The following is a 12,616-nucleotide window of genomic DNA, read 5'->3' as shown; positions in this document are numbered from 1 at the left end:
GAGAGAGAACCCTCTAACTCCACAACTAAAGATGCAAAGGAAGGGCTAGAAGCATGAATGCCTCTAGCCGGATGGGAGGGCTAATGATGGCCGGCTTTCGAAACCATGAGCCTGAGAACCACACCCTAAGGAAGGGAAGGTTTGTTACCAAAAGAAAAAAAAAGAAAAAAAAGCCCTTACCATTCACCATACCCCCCCCCCCCCCCCCCGCCCCCCAAGGTTAACCACTAGTGGGGCGCCGCCAATTTGGCCACACCCCTCCATTATCGCCAAAAGAAAACCCCTCTCTCTCTTACTTCCCGGCTCCGCCAATATTCTCTCTCTCTCCTACTCTGCCGTTGCATCACCCGGCCTAGTAGGTGCATTGGTGCCTCTGTCACACCCTCCGGTGGGCCGCCACAGATATTATCCCCTCTCTCTCTCTCTTTCAAAGATTCTCCCTCTCTCTCTCTGCTTGTCCACACTCCAGCCACGGCGGGCCACTATACCCGCCCCCCCCCCCCCCCCCCCCCCCATCTTCACCTAGCTCTCTCTCTCTCTCTCTCTCTCTCTCTCTCTCTCTCTCTCTCTCTCTCTCTCTCTCTCTCTCTATGGAGCGGCCCCGCGGGCCTTAGGGCAAGCTCTCTCTCTCCCTCCCTCTATCTCTCTCACCCTCTCTTCCTCTATCCTCTAAACCCCCACCTTATCCTCTCCCCCCCCCCCCCCCCCCCCCCCCCCCCCCTCACAACCCCCTATCTCCCTCTCTCTCCCTCTCTTTCCTTGGTGGGAACCACCCCTAAGCCACATAATTTCTCTCTCTCTCTCCCTCCCTCTATCTCTCTCGCCCTCTCTTCCTCTATCCTCTAAACCCCCACCTTATCCCCCCCCCCCCCCCCCCCCCCCCCCCCCTCACAACCCCCTATCTCCCTCTCTCTCCCTCTCTTTACTTGGTGGGAACCACCCCTAAGCCACAAAATTTCTCTCTCTCTCATTGACCATACCTCACCCCCCCCCCCCCCCTGTCTCGCCCTCTGTCGGCTACCCCATCCCCAGCCTCGCACTCGCACGCTCTCTGCCATACACAGCCCTCACAACCCCCCTATCCCCTCTCCCCTCCCTCACCATCTCACCCCACCCTCACTCTCCCTCTCACGCTCTGTACCAGCCCGCAGGCGGCCGATTACCCTCGCTCTCTCTCTCTCTGTACAGCCCACAGGCGCTGTGCTTTCACCGCCAATTCACACACACACACACACACACACCCCTCACCCACCCACACATGCGCACCCACCCCCTCTCTCACTCCATTCACCTCACCCCTTCCGCCTCTGCATCGCCACAGCGTCGCCGAAAGAATATATATATATATATATATATATACATACTAATATACACACACACACCCGTTCCCACATACGCACACGCACACACACATATGCACATACAAATACACACACACACACACACACACACACTCACACTCGTGCACACACATACATATACATGCTCACGCACTCACCCATACATACACATGACACGCATATACGCACCACACATAAAATACAAAAAAAACCGAAGGAAAAACGACATCGACATCGACAAAGAAGAAGACGGCCCAAAGCATGCGCCACCGACAACAAAAAGAAGAAATGCGCCGAAGGCATGCACCGGCCAACCCCATAAAGAAGTACACGCTACACCGACGCACCGACAACACACTATTTGCCGGCATCACGCAACCACGACACCATTTTCAATAATTCGTAGGTTATCATCATCATTTTTTCAGTTTTCACCCAAGCCTTATAAATTCCCAATTTGTAAATTCCCTCTCTCTAGGTGATGGTCACAAAGGCCCACCTAGAGGTTTTCATTTTTCAATAACTCCCAAGACAAAGCAAGGGTCAACCACACCGGGCCCACCGCCTTGCTTTGTCTCCTCGATTAGCTTACCCTAATCAAACAGGGATTACCCTAATCCAAGCAGCCAACACCTATAAAAGGACACTAAGAGGTCACTATCGTGGGGGGGAGCAGTTCATGAGAGGTCAACACTTGGTAGAGTTTAGTGGGAAGAATTGACACTATTGGCATCACGGGGAGGGGGCTTGTGTGATGGTTTGCTTTGGGAATTGCACCATGTGAAGGGAGCCACGTCCACCTCTCGACTCCAATGGTCGATGCACACACACATACACGCTCTTGGTAGCAAGTTTCACAATCATCGAGTCGTCTTTAGAGAACGCACCAAGTAGTTTCACCATCTTTTATCCTTACCTCTCTATCACCAGGGTGTGGCACCTCGCTGGAAGGAAGGTCATTGTAAATACTGCAGAAATAATTCTCCCTCACACCCCCGAGGGTTTTCATCATTTGTCAATCTCTCTCTCTCTCTCTCTCTCTCTCTCTCTCTCTCTCTCTCTCTCTCTCTCTCTCTCTCTCTATGTGTGTGTGTGTGTGTGTGTGTGTGTGTGTGTGTGTGTGTGTGTGTGTGTAAGTTTGCGGTGTTCATATCATCGTGGTCTGCGTCCTAGCCGCTCAAAGCTAGGTGGTGCCCATTGTTCGCTTTACCGTGACCGGCTCAAGGCGTGCCATCGGCCCACGGCATTTTAGAGGCCGTTGGGGTTCAGGTGTCGCTTTGCTCCTGTCAGAAGATAGCACAAGAAAGATTCCTAGGACTCCCAAAAGCCCCAAAAGTGTTTTGTGAAGCAGAGTTTTGTAAATAGCAAAACAGTACATATTCTACTTGACATATTCTCTACATACTATCTACTTGAGAACATTTTGTAAAGAGAAAACATTGCATACTCTTTGAGCATTTTGTAAAGATAAAAAATTACATACTCAAAGTTTTTTTATAAACATTACAAATTCTCTCCTTGAGAGTATGATGTAAATTTTACAACTTTCACTGGCTCCATTTCTCCTGTAGCTCCCAATAAAGTCTTTCAGTTTCTGTTGCAATTCTAGCAGCCCTTGCATTTGTCTCTGCATGTTTTTCATAGTCCAACTGTGTTGATAGCCACATATCAAGGCCCAATCCATAATCCATGTCATCCTGCAACCCCACTCCAGAAGGGCCTAGGAAATATGCCAACCATGGTGGGAGTTCTTTCAAGTAAGTGGAGATAGTGAAAACTGGCTCAGGGTCTTCCTTCTCTTCCACCTCTTCCTCATATTCATTCTCTTCCTTATCATGGGCTTTTCTCTTCCCCTTCTTGCTCACAAGAAATGAGGAAGAGAAGCTAGAATCCTTACCCATATCTCTTAACCTATTGCTCACAGAAAGAGGAAGAGGAGAAAGGGTGACAACCTAAACCAGGTTTGCCTATTTATAGTGTTATGAAGGCATACAATATTGATGACATTGACATCAAACAAGACATCTGAACAATAAAAAACAAATAATATATAAAACAAAACATATGAACAATAAATCAAACAAGATAAGACATCTAAACCAAAATGTCATTTGTCATTGATATGGAAATGTACAAAATGTCAATCTGCTACATTTGTACTAAATGTCAATTTGATACAATTTGCATAGGCTTTAAGGGCTTTAGCAGGCTTTAACTTGGAAGAAGATGTACTATTCCTTATGGCACTTCTTGGCATAAAACTTTCTTCTCAATCCTCCTCGGGACCTGCAATCCATATTGAAAAATAGGAAAAGTAAGAATAGGTCACATTAAAATTTCTCCATCAGAAAATAAACTATTTCCTACATACCTTCTTTCCAGCTATTTGAAAAGCAAAAATTGAAGGTAGATATATCTCCTCATTGTGTAAGTCGTGTCTCACTTGATACAATGAGCACTTGGTCCTTATCTTCAATGTTGTCAAGTGTTCATTGTGCATACATCAATGTCCTGAATGGGTTTCTCATTGAAATCATCCATGTTTTGATCTAAAGGAACCAAGTCCCTCTCCACATGATGCCATCGACTATAAAAGAATAAAATCATGAAGTTTTGGGTATGGATCATGTATTTACAAGTAATGGAGCCAGATTGCACTTTGCAAAGTACTCCATTCACTATTTTTTCATTCCAACCCTCATCCACAAATTTCTAACACATCTTCATTGTCTAAGCACTTACCCGACATCATTTTTCTAGAGACTTTCACATCAATCTTTGCAAAGAAATCCACAAAGACAATGATAGGCATAAACATTGAAACTCTGCTCAGCTTGCTTGCAATGTTGGCCTTTAGACATTTTTGGATCTCATAAAAGATCTTACACCTATAGCTTTCACTTGTTATTGAGCTTGGCAATGGCCACTCTCCACTTCTAAAACTAGACAGTGTAACCTTGGTGACAGTGCCCCAATCCTTCATAGATTTTGGTGGGACATAAAAATGATCATAAAAGAATATCCCTTTATTTGGCAGAGAACTATGTGTTCTCCCTTTGTAAATCTCTTCACCAATGGATCCATGCCAAACATCTAAAATATCTATGACGCACTCCACTGGTTGCCACTCCTCTATGCTTGAGGGATATGGGTCTGTAATGAGCATAGTAGAGAACCAAAAACCAAAATTATAACAATCTATTGTGTACATCTGAACAACAATAAGAGAAGTGTGAAACACTTACAGTTAGCTCTATACAGAGGAAGATTTGAGCTTTCAGATTGTAGGTGAAGCAACTTGTGCATGTTAACATGATGCACCAAAACCTCTTCATTATCTTCTTGGCTCCAACAAGTCAGAAGTCTTTCACTCTCCCTTTCTAGCATGACAAGAATGGATTCTTGGATGAGGCTTTTCTCCTCCTGCTCTGTTACATAATAATCCAACTACCCTTGGTTATAGATATTCGAATCCATTGGTTGTGCTCATCTAATGTGGCATAAGTGGTGATAGATTCAATGGATGTGCTAGGGCGTTTGGATTTGGGTGGACTCCATTGTTTAAGGATAATAGGATGCATAGTAGTTGAGGGTGAGGAGAGGACAGTAGGAAGAGGAGGGAAGAGGAGGTGAGACAAAGAGGGATGGGAAAAGGAGGGAAAAAAAGACCGTGAGAAGATTCAAAAAATCTTTGGGGTTGGTGAAAGAGACCTCTTTGAGGTAAAAGACACATGTACTTAAGAGTTGCCTCAGATTGTGGCTCAAAGAAAATTCATTTAAGAAAAGCAAATGTAATTTCCAAAAAGAAGATTCTGTAACGGAAGCCCTCCCCTCATTGGCTTAGAGCACTCTCTCTCTCTAAACGTTAAAAGGAAAAAAAAGACCTCAAACTTTCCCTAATGTAGTTTCCCCTCTAGCATATAGGGATGGTTTTTAGCAGTGTTGATTTTCCAATTTAGCAAGCATGTCTCCTTGATGTCGATTTTCAATTTAGGCAATAGCACCTTATACATATGGGTTTTGCAGGAAGCAAACCCCCTTGCAGATTATAGTCTTGTTTAATGCAATCCTTACTCTATTGTTTGAAATGCTTTTATTGCCCTTTATTTTCTCTCTACTTTGCAACTAAGAATAAATGCTTTCTCAATGAGGAAGTATGTTTTGGTAATTTTGATATATTAACTAATATATATCTTTACTACGGTCGGATCATCAGACAAATTGGATGGTCATAGTGGATGCATAATCAAATAAGGTGATAACTTGAATGTCAATGTCAAGTTTTAAAATTTCAAGTTAAATGTATTCACAGGTACAAGACACTCTACAAATTTTTTTGGGATTAAAACAACCTCAAAAAAGGAGCAAGCTCCAACATCAAGGAAATTTTAGGAAAAAGGTTAAGTGGGGGCACCCCAAGAGACGAGCTAGCCAAAAAGGGGCTATATATAAGGAAACACCTTATATGTGCAAGATGTTTGGTGATTTGCCAGTCTCAGCTCTACTATGTAGGAGTGCAATGTAAGGGAGCTCGTGTCTATGTACGAGCAACTAGGGCTATCAACAATGTTATACTTGTATCAAAGCCAGTTCATTGGACAATGACACCAAGAGGAGTCTTTTTTTCCCTCATAAATGTTTTGTCTTGGGTATGCAATTTGAAGGATTACTTAATTGAATTACAAAAATTGCACACAAAAGGATCAACAACAAGACAAGCATTGATCCTTGTTTGCATGTGACATACTTGTCATTTTGCATTAGCGCTCTCTTAACACTGGACATTTATATGTTGTGAGGCGTTTTCATGTTATGTTTAGTGACCAATTATCTTGACTTATTTGAGGAGTTTAAAAATGAAATCTCTAGTTTTGTATATCCACAAAGTTGGGTTATCAATCATGTTTAACCTTATTCTTGTAAATCATTTCTCAACCTAAACTCGGCCAAAACTCTATCAAAAAATATATCATGTTTTTTTTAAATTTGCAATTACACACTATAAAACTTATCTTTGTGAGGTTTAGAAGGCTAGAGGATTAGTCTTAGTAGTTCTCAACATGTTTTCATGCTTCTAAGGAGAATTAAATTGGAAGTTTTCACCAAATATAAGAACTTATCAACCTTTATTTTTGTCAAATTTTGCACTTCTTTTATTTTTTGGTGGCTTTTGTAAGCTACGGTGGAAAAAACATTGTGGCATTCACCATAGCAATAGAGAATAGGTAGATTATAGTGTAAGCTCAATACACAATGGAGTGGAAACTTGCTTGATTATTGAGAGAATTAGGAGAGAGAAATGCAAGCTTTTCATAGTGTCTTTATAGGCTTAAGAAAGGTGAAAATAAAGGTGAGGGATATGCATCACATATGGTAGAGGGCAAGTAGCATGTGGGTTACAATGTGTAGCATGTGTGCATATCATGAATAGCATGTGTTAGGGAGTTCTATGTAAACGTTTATCCATGCACATAGAGGTGTATGGATATATGCTTGAATAGGATGTGTGCATAGCATGATAGCATGTGTTTGGGAGTTCTATGTAAACGGTCGTATCCATGCACATAGAGGTGTATGCATATATGTTTGGTTTTAGGGATTCATCACATAGAGTGTAAGCTAAAATCTTCCCCCAACAACCACCCTCGTAAGTTGAAGCTTATATGAGAAGCATGGATTCTAATAATGGAATTTAATATGGGTTACATTAGATAACTACATATGGTGCATAAAGATGAATCTAATGCAAGAGGGTAGGTCTTACCACCAAAACTTAGGTTTCAAGCATTGTTTAAACCCATGAAAGTGTTGTGGATCTTGCGATCCATATCAGCCCTCCTCTCAACCATGATTTGAGAAAAGGTCTATCTCCTAGATGGTATGGATGATGTGAATCCTAGAGGTGATCCAAGTTGTGTTGGTTGTGCAGGTGGTATGTTCATCGAGTCTACTATAGGCTCAGCAGCACTACTCCAAAAAGGAAAATAGAGTAGTCCACACAACAATGTATAGGTAGCGTCATCGTAAACGCTCTTATTAGTACCTCGTAAGAAACCTAGTAGGATAGCACTACTGTGTTGTAAGGAGGTTACTCTCCATGTCTAGTTGTCTCTCTCATGTACATCCTCCGATCCTCATTAGTAAACAAGGGTCTAGTGTCAAACAAGTGCAAAGATATAGTTTTGTTAGGAGATAAGACGTAGCTAAATAGATATTTGAGTAGATTACTTAATGGAGAGAGATAGATTTCACACACAAGAGATTATAGAGTAGAGAGAGAGAGAGAGATAGAGAGAGTACACACGATATACGTGGTTCACCCAATGTGGGTTACGTCCACGGGAAAGCAGCCACTCAATGGCTATAGCACTTCAAAAGAAGAAGTAGTTTACAAAGGGATTAAACCCTTAATAGAGCTCCCGCCTTGCTTCACTCTCACCACCTCACACTCACCTTGTTGCATCAACTTCACACTATGAAATGTGTGTAGAAATGGCCTCCTTTTATAGGCCAAAAGGGTTGCCCTCTCTTATGAGAGGTAGCCATGTGTAGCCGCCCTTGTGCGAATAAGTCCAAATCGGACCCTCCAATCCACCCATGTGTAGCCGCTCTTGAGAAGACAAGTCCGCTTTTGAATTCGGCCACCGGCCATTGACTACCGGCCACTGGCCAACCAACGGTTGTTTTCCGACCACTTTCCGGCCGCCGTCCGGCCATAATATTCCGGCGAAAAGGGATATTTCGGCGAGGGGAAAAAAAAGTCTCGGGGGCTTCCGGCCCCGAGGCCCCTAAAGTTGCCCCTAATTCTTGACTCTGAAAATTTTGGTTTCCGGTGAGTGATTTTCCTTCACGCACGATGGCTTCTCCTCATAATGGGGGCCTTACAAATGTGCGCTTTTACCACAGAAAATTACAATGGTAAATCAGGCTCCATACTTAACAATCTCCCACTTGGAGACTGACCTTGAAACCAAACCTGTGACTGCTTTCCATTCTGGCTTCTTATCCTTGAATGCCGATTGAAGATGAGCAAAAGCTCAAATTCTCCTTTGACCACCTTTGTAAACATGTCTGCAGGATTTTCACTTGTATGCACCTTTCCTAGCTTTAGTTGTCTCTCTTCCAAAAGAGTGCGTATCCAACCATGAACACATAGCCAGTAGTGCTCCTTCGAGTATCTTTGTCACCTGCCATATCTGCATCAGCATAACCTTCTAGAAAAATATTAGTTCCTCCAAAATACAAAGCATTTGTTGTTGTCCCTTTTAGATACCTAAGTATCCACTTCACAACTTGCCAATGCTCTTTACCTGGGTTGTCCATGAACCTACTTTGCTGACAATCTCACAAGCTTCATCATCTCCCAAGTATACATACCCAAAATTACCTTTGGTGTAGTCTTGGAAGTGTTGCTTGTGTGGTGTCGCATGGAATGAAGCCCCGTAATCTACTATCCAGGAATTAGACACATTGTCTAATGAGAGAATTAGAGCATCTTGCTCTACTTTACCTGCCACATTGGCCTCCGATGTTGGCTTGTTGTCTTGAGACTCTGTCTCCTTCTTCTTCTTGGACCAGCAATCCTTCTTGACGTAGCCCTTCTTGCCGCAGTTCCAACATTCAAGAACTGACTTTGTGCGTGACTTGCTCCGCCTTGAGCGATCACGACCCTTTTGGTTTTTGAACCTCTCCTTAGGCCTTCCTCTTGTTTTCACTGATAGTGCAGCACTTGATGATTCCCCTGTGCTCCTCCTTCGTATTTCCTCGCTTAGGAGAACACCCACAACATCATCAAACTTAAGAGTATTTGTGCCAGAAATAGAATTACTTACAGCCATCACAAGGCTGTCCCAACTATCCGGTAGAGATGATAGTATAAGGAGAGCTCGCACTTCGTCATCGAAATTGATTTTCACCGATCGAAGTTGACTTATGTTTGTGTTAAAGTCATTTAGGTATTCTGAAACTGAACCATTCTCTGCCATCTTTAGATTGAACAAGCACTTCATAAGAAATACCTTATTGGATGCCGATGGTTTCTCGTAGAAGTCGTCAAGTGACTTCATTAAGTCCTCCGTGGTCTTCATGTCCGAAACATTGAAGGCCACTGTTGACGCCAAGCGTAACCGGATTGTTCCCAGTGCCTTTCGATCAAGGACAATCCATGCTTCATCTGCCATTGTTGCGGGCTTCTTTGCAAGACCGCCTAGTGGCAAATAGAGGTCCTTCTGGTAGAGATAGTCTTCAATCTGCATCTTTCAATGTTGGTAGTTTTTGCCGTTGAACTTCTCAATCTTGAGCTTCCCTTCCTCCGCCATAACTCCACTCAATTCAAGGAATCCTTTCCTTGAGATAATTTAGCTACGAGCAAACCTTGCTCTGATACCAGTTGTTAGGAAATAAGACGTAGCTAAATAGATATTTGAGTAGATTACTTAATGGAGAGAGACAGATTTCACACACAAGAGGTTATAGAGTAGAGAGAGAAATATAGAGAGAGTACACACGATATACGTGGTTCACCCAATGTGGGTTACGTCCACGGGAAAGCAGTCACTCAATGGCTATAGCACTTCAAAAGAAGAAGTACTTTACAAAGGGATTAAACCCTTAATAGAGCTCCCGCCTTGATTCACTCTCACCACCTCACACTCACCTTGTTGCATCAACTTCACACTATGAAATGTGTGTAGAAATGGCCTCCTTTTATAGGCCAAAAGGGTTGCCCTCTCTTATGAGAGGCAGCCATGTGTAGCCGCCCTTGTGCGAATAAGTCCAAATCGGACCCTCTAATCCGCCCATGTGTGGCCGCCCTTGAGAAGACAAGTCCGCTTTTGAATTCGGCCACCCGCCATTGACTTCCGACCACCGGCCACCGGCCATTGACTACCGGCCACCGGTCACCGGCCAACCAACGCTTGTTTTCCGACCGCCGTCTGGCCATAATATTCCGGCGAGGGAAAAAAAAGTCTCGGGGGCTTCCGTCCCCGAGGCCCCTAAAGTTGCCCCTGATTCTTGACTCTGAAAATTTTGGTTTCCAGTGAGTGATTTTCCTTCACGCACGATGGCTTCTCCTCATAATGGGGGCCTTACAAATGTGCGCTTTTACCACAGAAAATTACAAGGGTAAATCAGGCTCCATACTTAACAAGTTTGTGGTATCTCAAGGGTGTTTGGGCGATCCTCACAAAGGGCTACCATGACTCTTTGGACTATCCTCTGTCATGTGTGTATATGATCTACCAGGACCATCAAGAAGGTGATCTGAAAACATCGTGTGTGCTTGGGCTCTAAGCATCTGGAATGTAGGTGCTTGACAGTCTAAGGGTTAAAGCTAGATATACCTCTACTGGGTGTCTACATGTATGTGTATATATAATCCGTCTAACTCACCATGAACCCACAATAGCCTGTCAAATAGGGCCGTAGGATCCATGATTGCCAAACTCCTATCAATCTAGGTCAAACTTGGCATCAAGGAGGTCTATATGTAAGCACACTATTTAGGGTGCATAATCTAACAATCTAAGAGCTAGTCAGGGCTCACTACGTGTGAAATGGCTCTAAAATCATCTCTAGGTCCAAGTCGTGGTTAAATCTCAGTCAACATACCAAATCGGGCTCTAATCGTGTGCTCAAGCATGAGATCAACATTTAGAATCAAGCCAACCGTAGTCAAATGTCAGTCAACGTACCAAATCGGGCTTTAATCGTATGCTCAAGCGTATGATCAACAGCTAGAATCAAACCAAGTCAAAATATTGCATGTGAATGTGCTCGAAAGCTTGTCAATACTACTACATGTGCCTTGAATTTGTAATCCTAGGATTCTTCAAGTGAATTGATTACATCTTCAAGTGTAGGGATGGAATCCATCTCCTTTAACATAGTTACATTGTTATCAAAGCTCCTTGGTAAGTCTCTAAGAAGGATGGCTATTTTATCATCATCTGGAACTTGTACCTTGGGATTAATGAGTTGGGCTCAGATACACTTAAGTTTGTTGACAAAACTAGCAACATCATCTTGATCTTGCATAGTGAGACCATAAAGTTGAATTATAAAGTGGAGTGCTTACCTTTAGCATCAAATAAAACGATCTAGGGTTTGCCAAGCAAAAAGAACGGATGTAGCGTCATTAATGTGCTGGATGAAGTCATCTTCTCAAACCGTGATGATAATTCCAAGTATTTATTGGTCTTTGGCTTGTTGTTGAGCATTCAAAGTTTTTGTTGCAGCTTCCCCTGAACCAAATGGAGGTTTTACATTGCTCCAAAGGCACCTCCTTCACTTTGGATTGCCTAGTGTGTAACCTAGCGTCATTGATTTGTTTTATATTCGTGGTGGACATTGTGCATGTAGGGCAATCTTATCAAATAAATTTGGCAGTGTCTTCCCTTTAAAATTTGTAGAGAGCAATAGGGTAGAGCCTATCACTCAAACATAGCATGAACATTGATTTTTTTTTCACAAAGAGACAAATGCATCACCAATGCAAGCAAGGAAGATTGGAACTTTGATGGAGGAAGGTTGTTCACCCTCTGAATTGAATTGGGAGGTATTGAAAACTTGCCAAGTTTAATGCTTGATATATCTTCTTTGGAATACTGCTTCTTTGTTGTGTGAACAAGGCCTTAGCGTCGAAAAATAAGTAGCATCTATGTCTATGAGGTCAAGGGGGGTGGGAACTTGAGCTTGGCCACCAAAGGGAGGTAGTAAGGTCAAGTGTTAGTGGATGCACTATAGGAAAGATACCTTGTTTGACCTTATGGTGCAATCACCAACCCACTAAACTTGGTGGAAAAAGCTGTCTCATGATTGAGGAAAAATATCTAGCCTTATTAGTATGCAAATGGACACTTTTATGTCCTCTTAAGCTACCAACCTAGTGTTAATCATAGAGGATTAATGCTACTACTTATCTAATTTCCATAGTTTAGTAATGGCAAGTGGAAATTCAAGCTACAAGTTGAATATGTTTTGTCACAGTTTTTTTCTAGCCACTATTTGTGTGTGCATGGCCCTTATATGTTTATTTTTGTGTGAATATGTGCATAACTTTTGGATAATTGTAGACCATGGAACTCAACAAGAGATTACTACAATATACTTGCATGATGGAGGCTAGAATGGGGTGTAGCTTTTGGAGCAGCTCATGCAAAGCCATCATGTAGGCCCCTGGTTGCACTCAAAAAGACGTGTCTATGGATTGGGCGCTAAAAGACGTGGCTATTCGGCGGCCAAACTGTCTCCTTGGAACCTTGTATACTGATATG

Source organism: Adiantum capillus-veneris, chromosome 16 (genome assembly GCF_014529385.1).
Source record: "Adiantum capillus-veneris isolate H3 chromosome 16, ASM1452938v2, whole genome shotgun sequence".
In the NCBI taxonomy this organism is placed as follows: domain Eukaryota; kingdom Viridiplantae; phylum Streptophyta; class Polypodiopsida; order Polypodiales; family Pteridaceae; genus Adiantum; species Adiantum capillus-veneris.
This window is presented reverse-complemented; position numbering follows the sequence as displayed.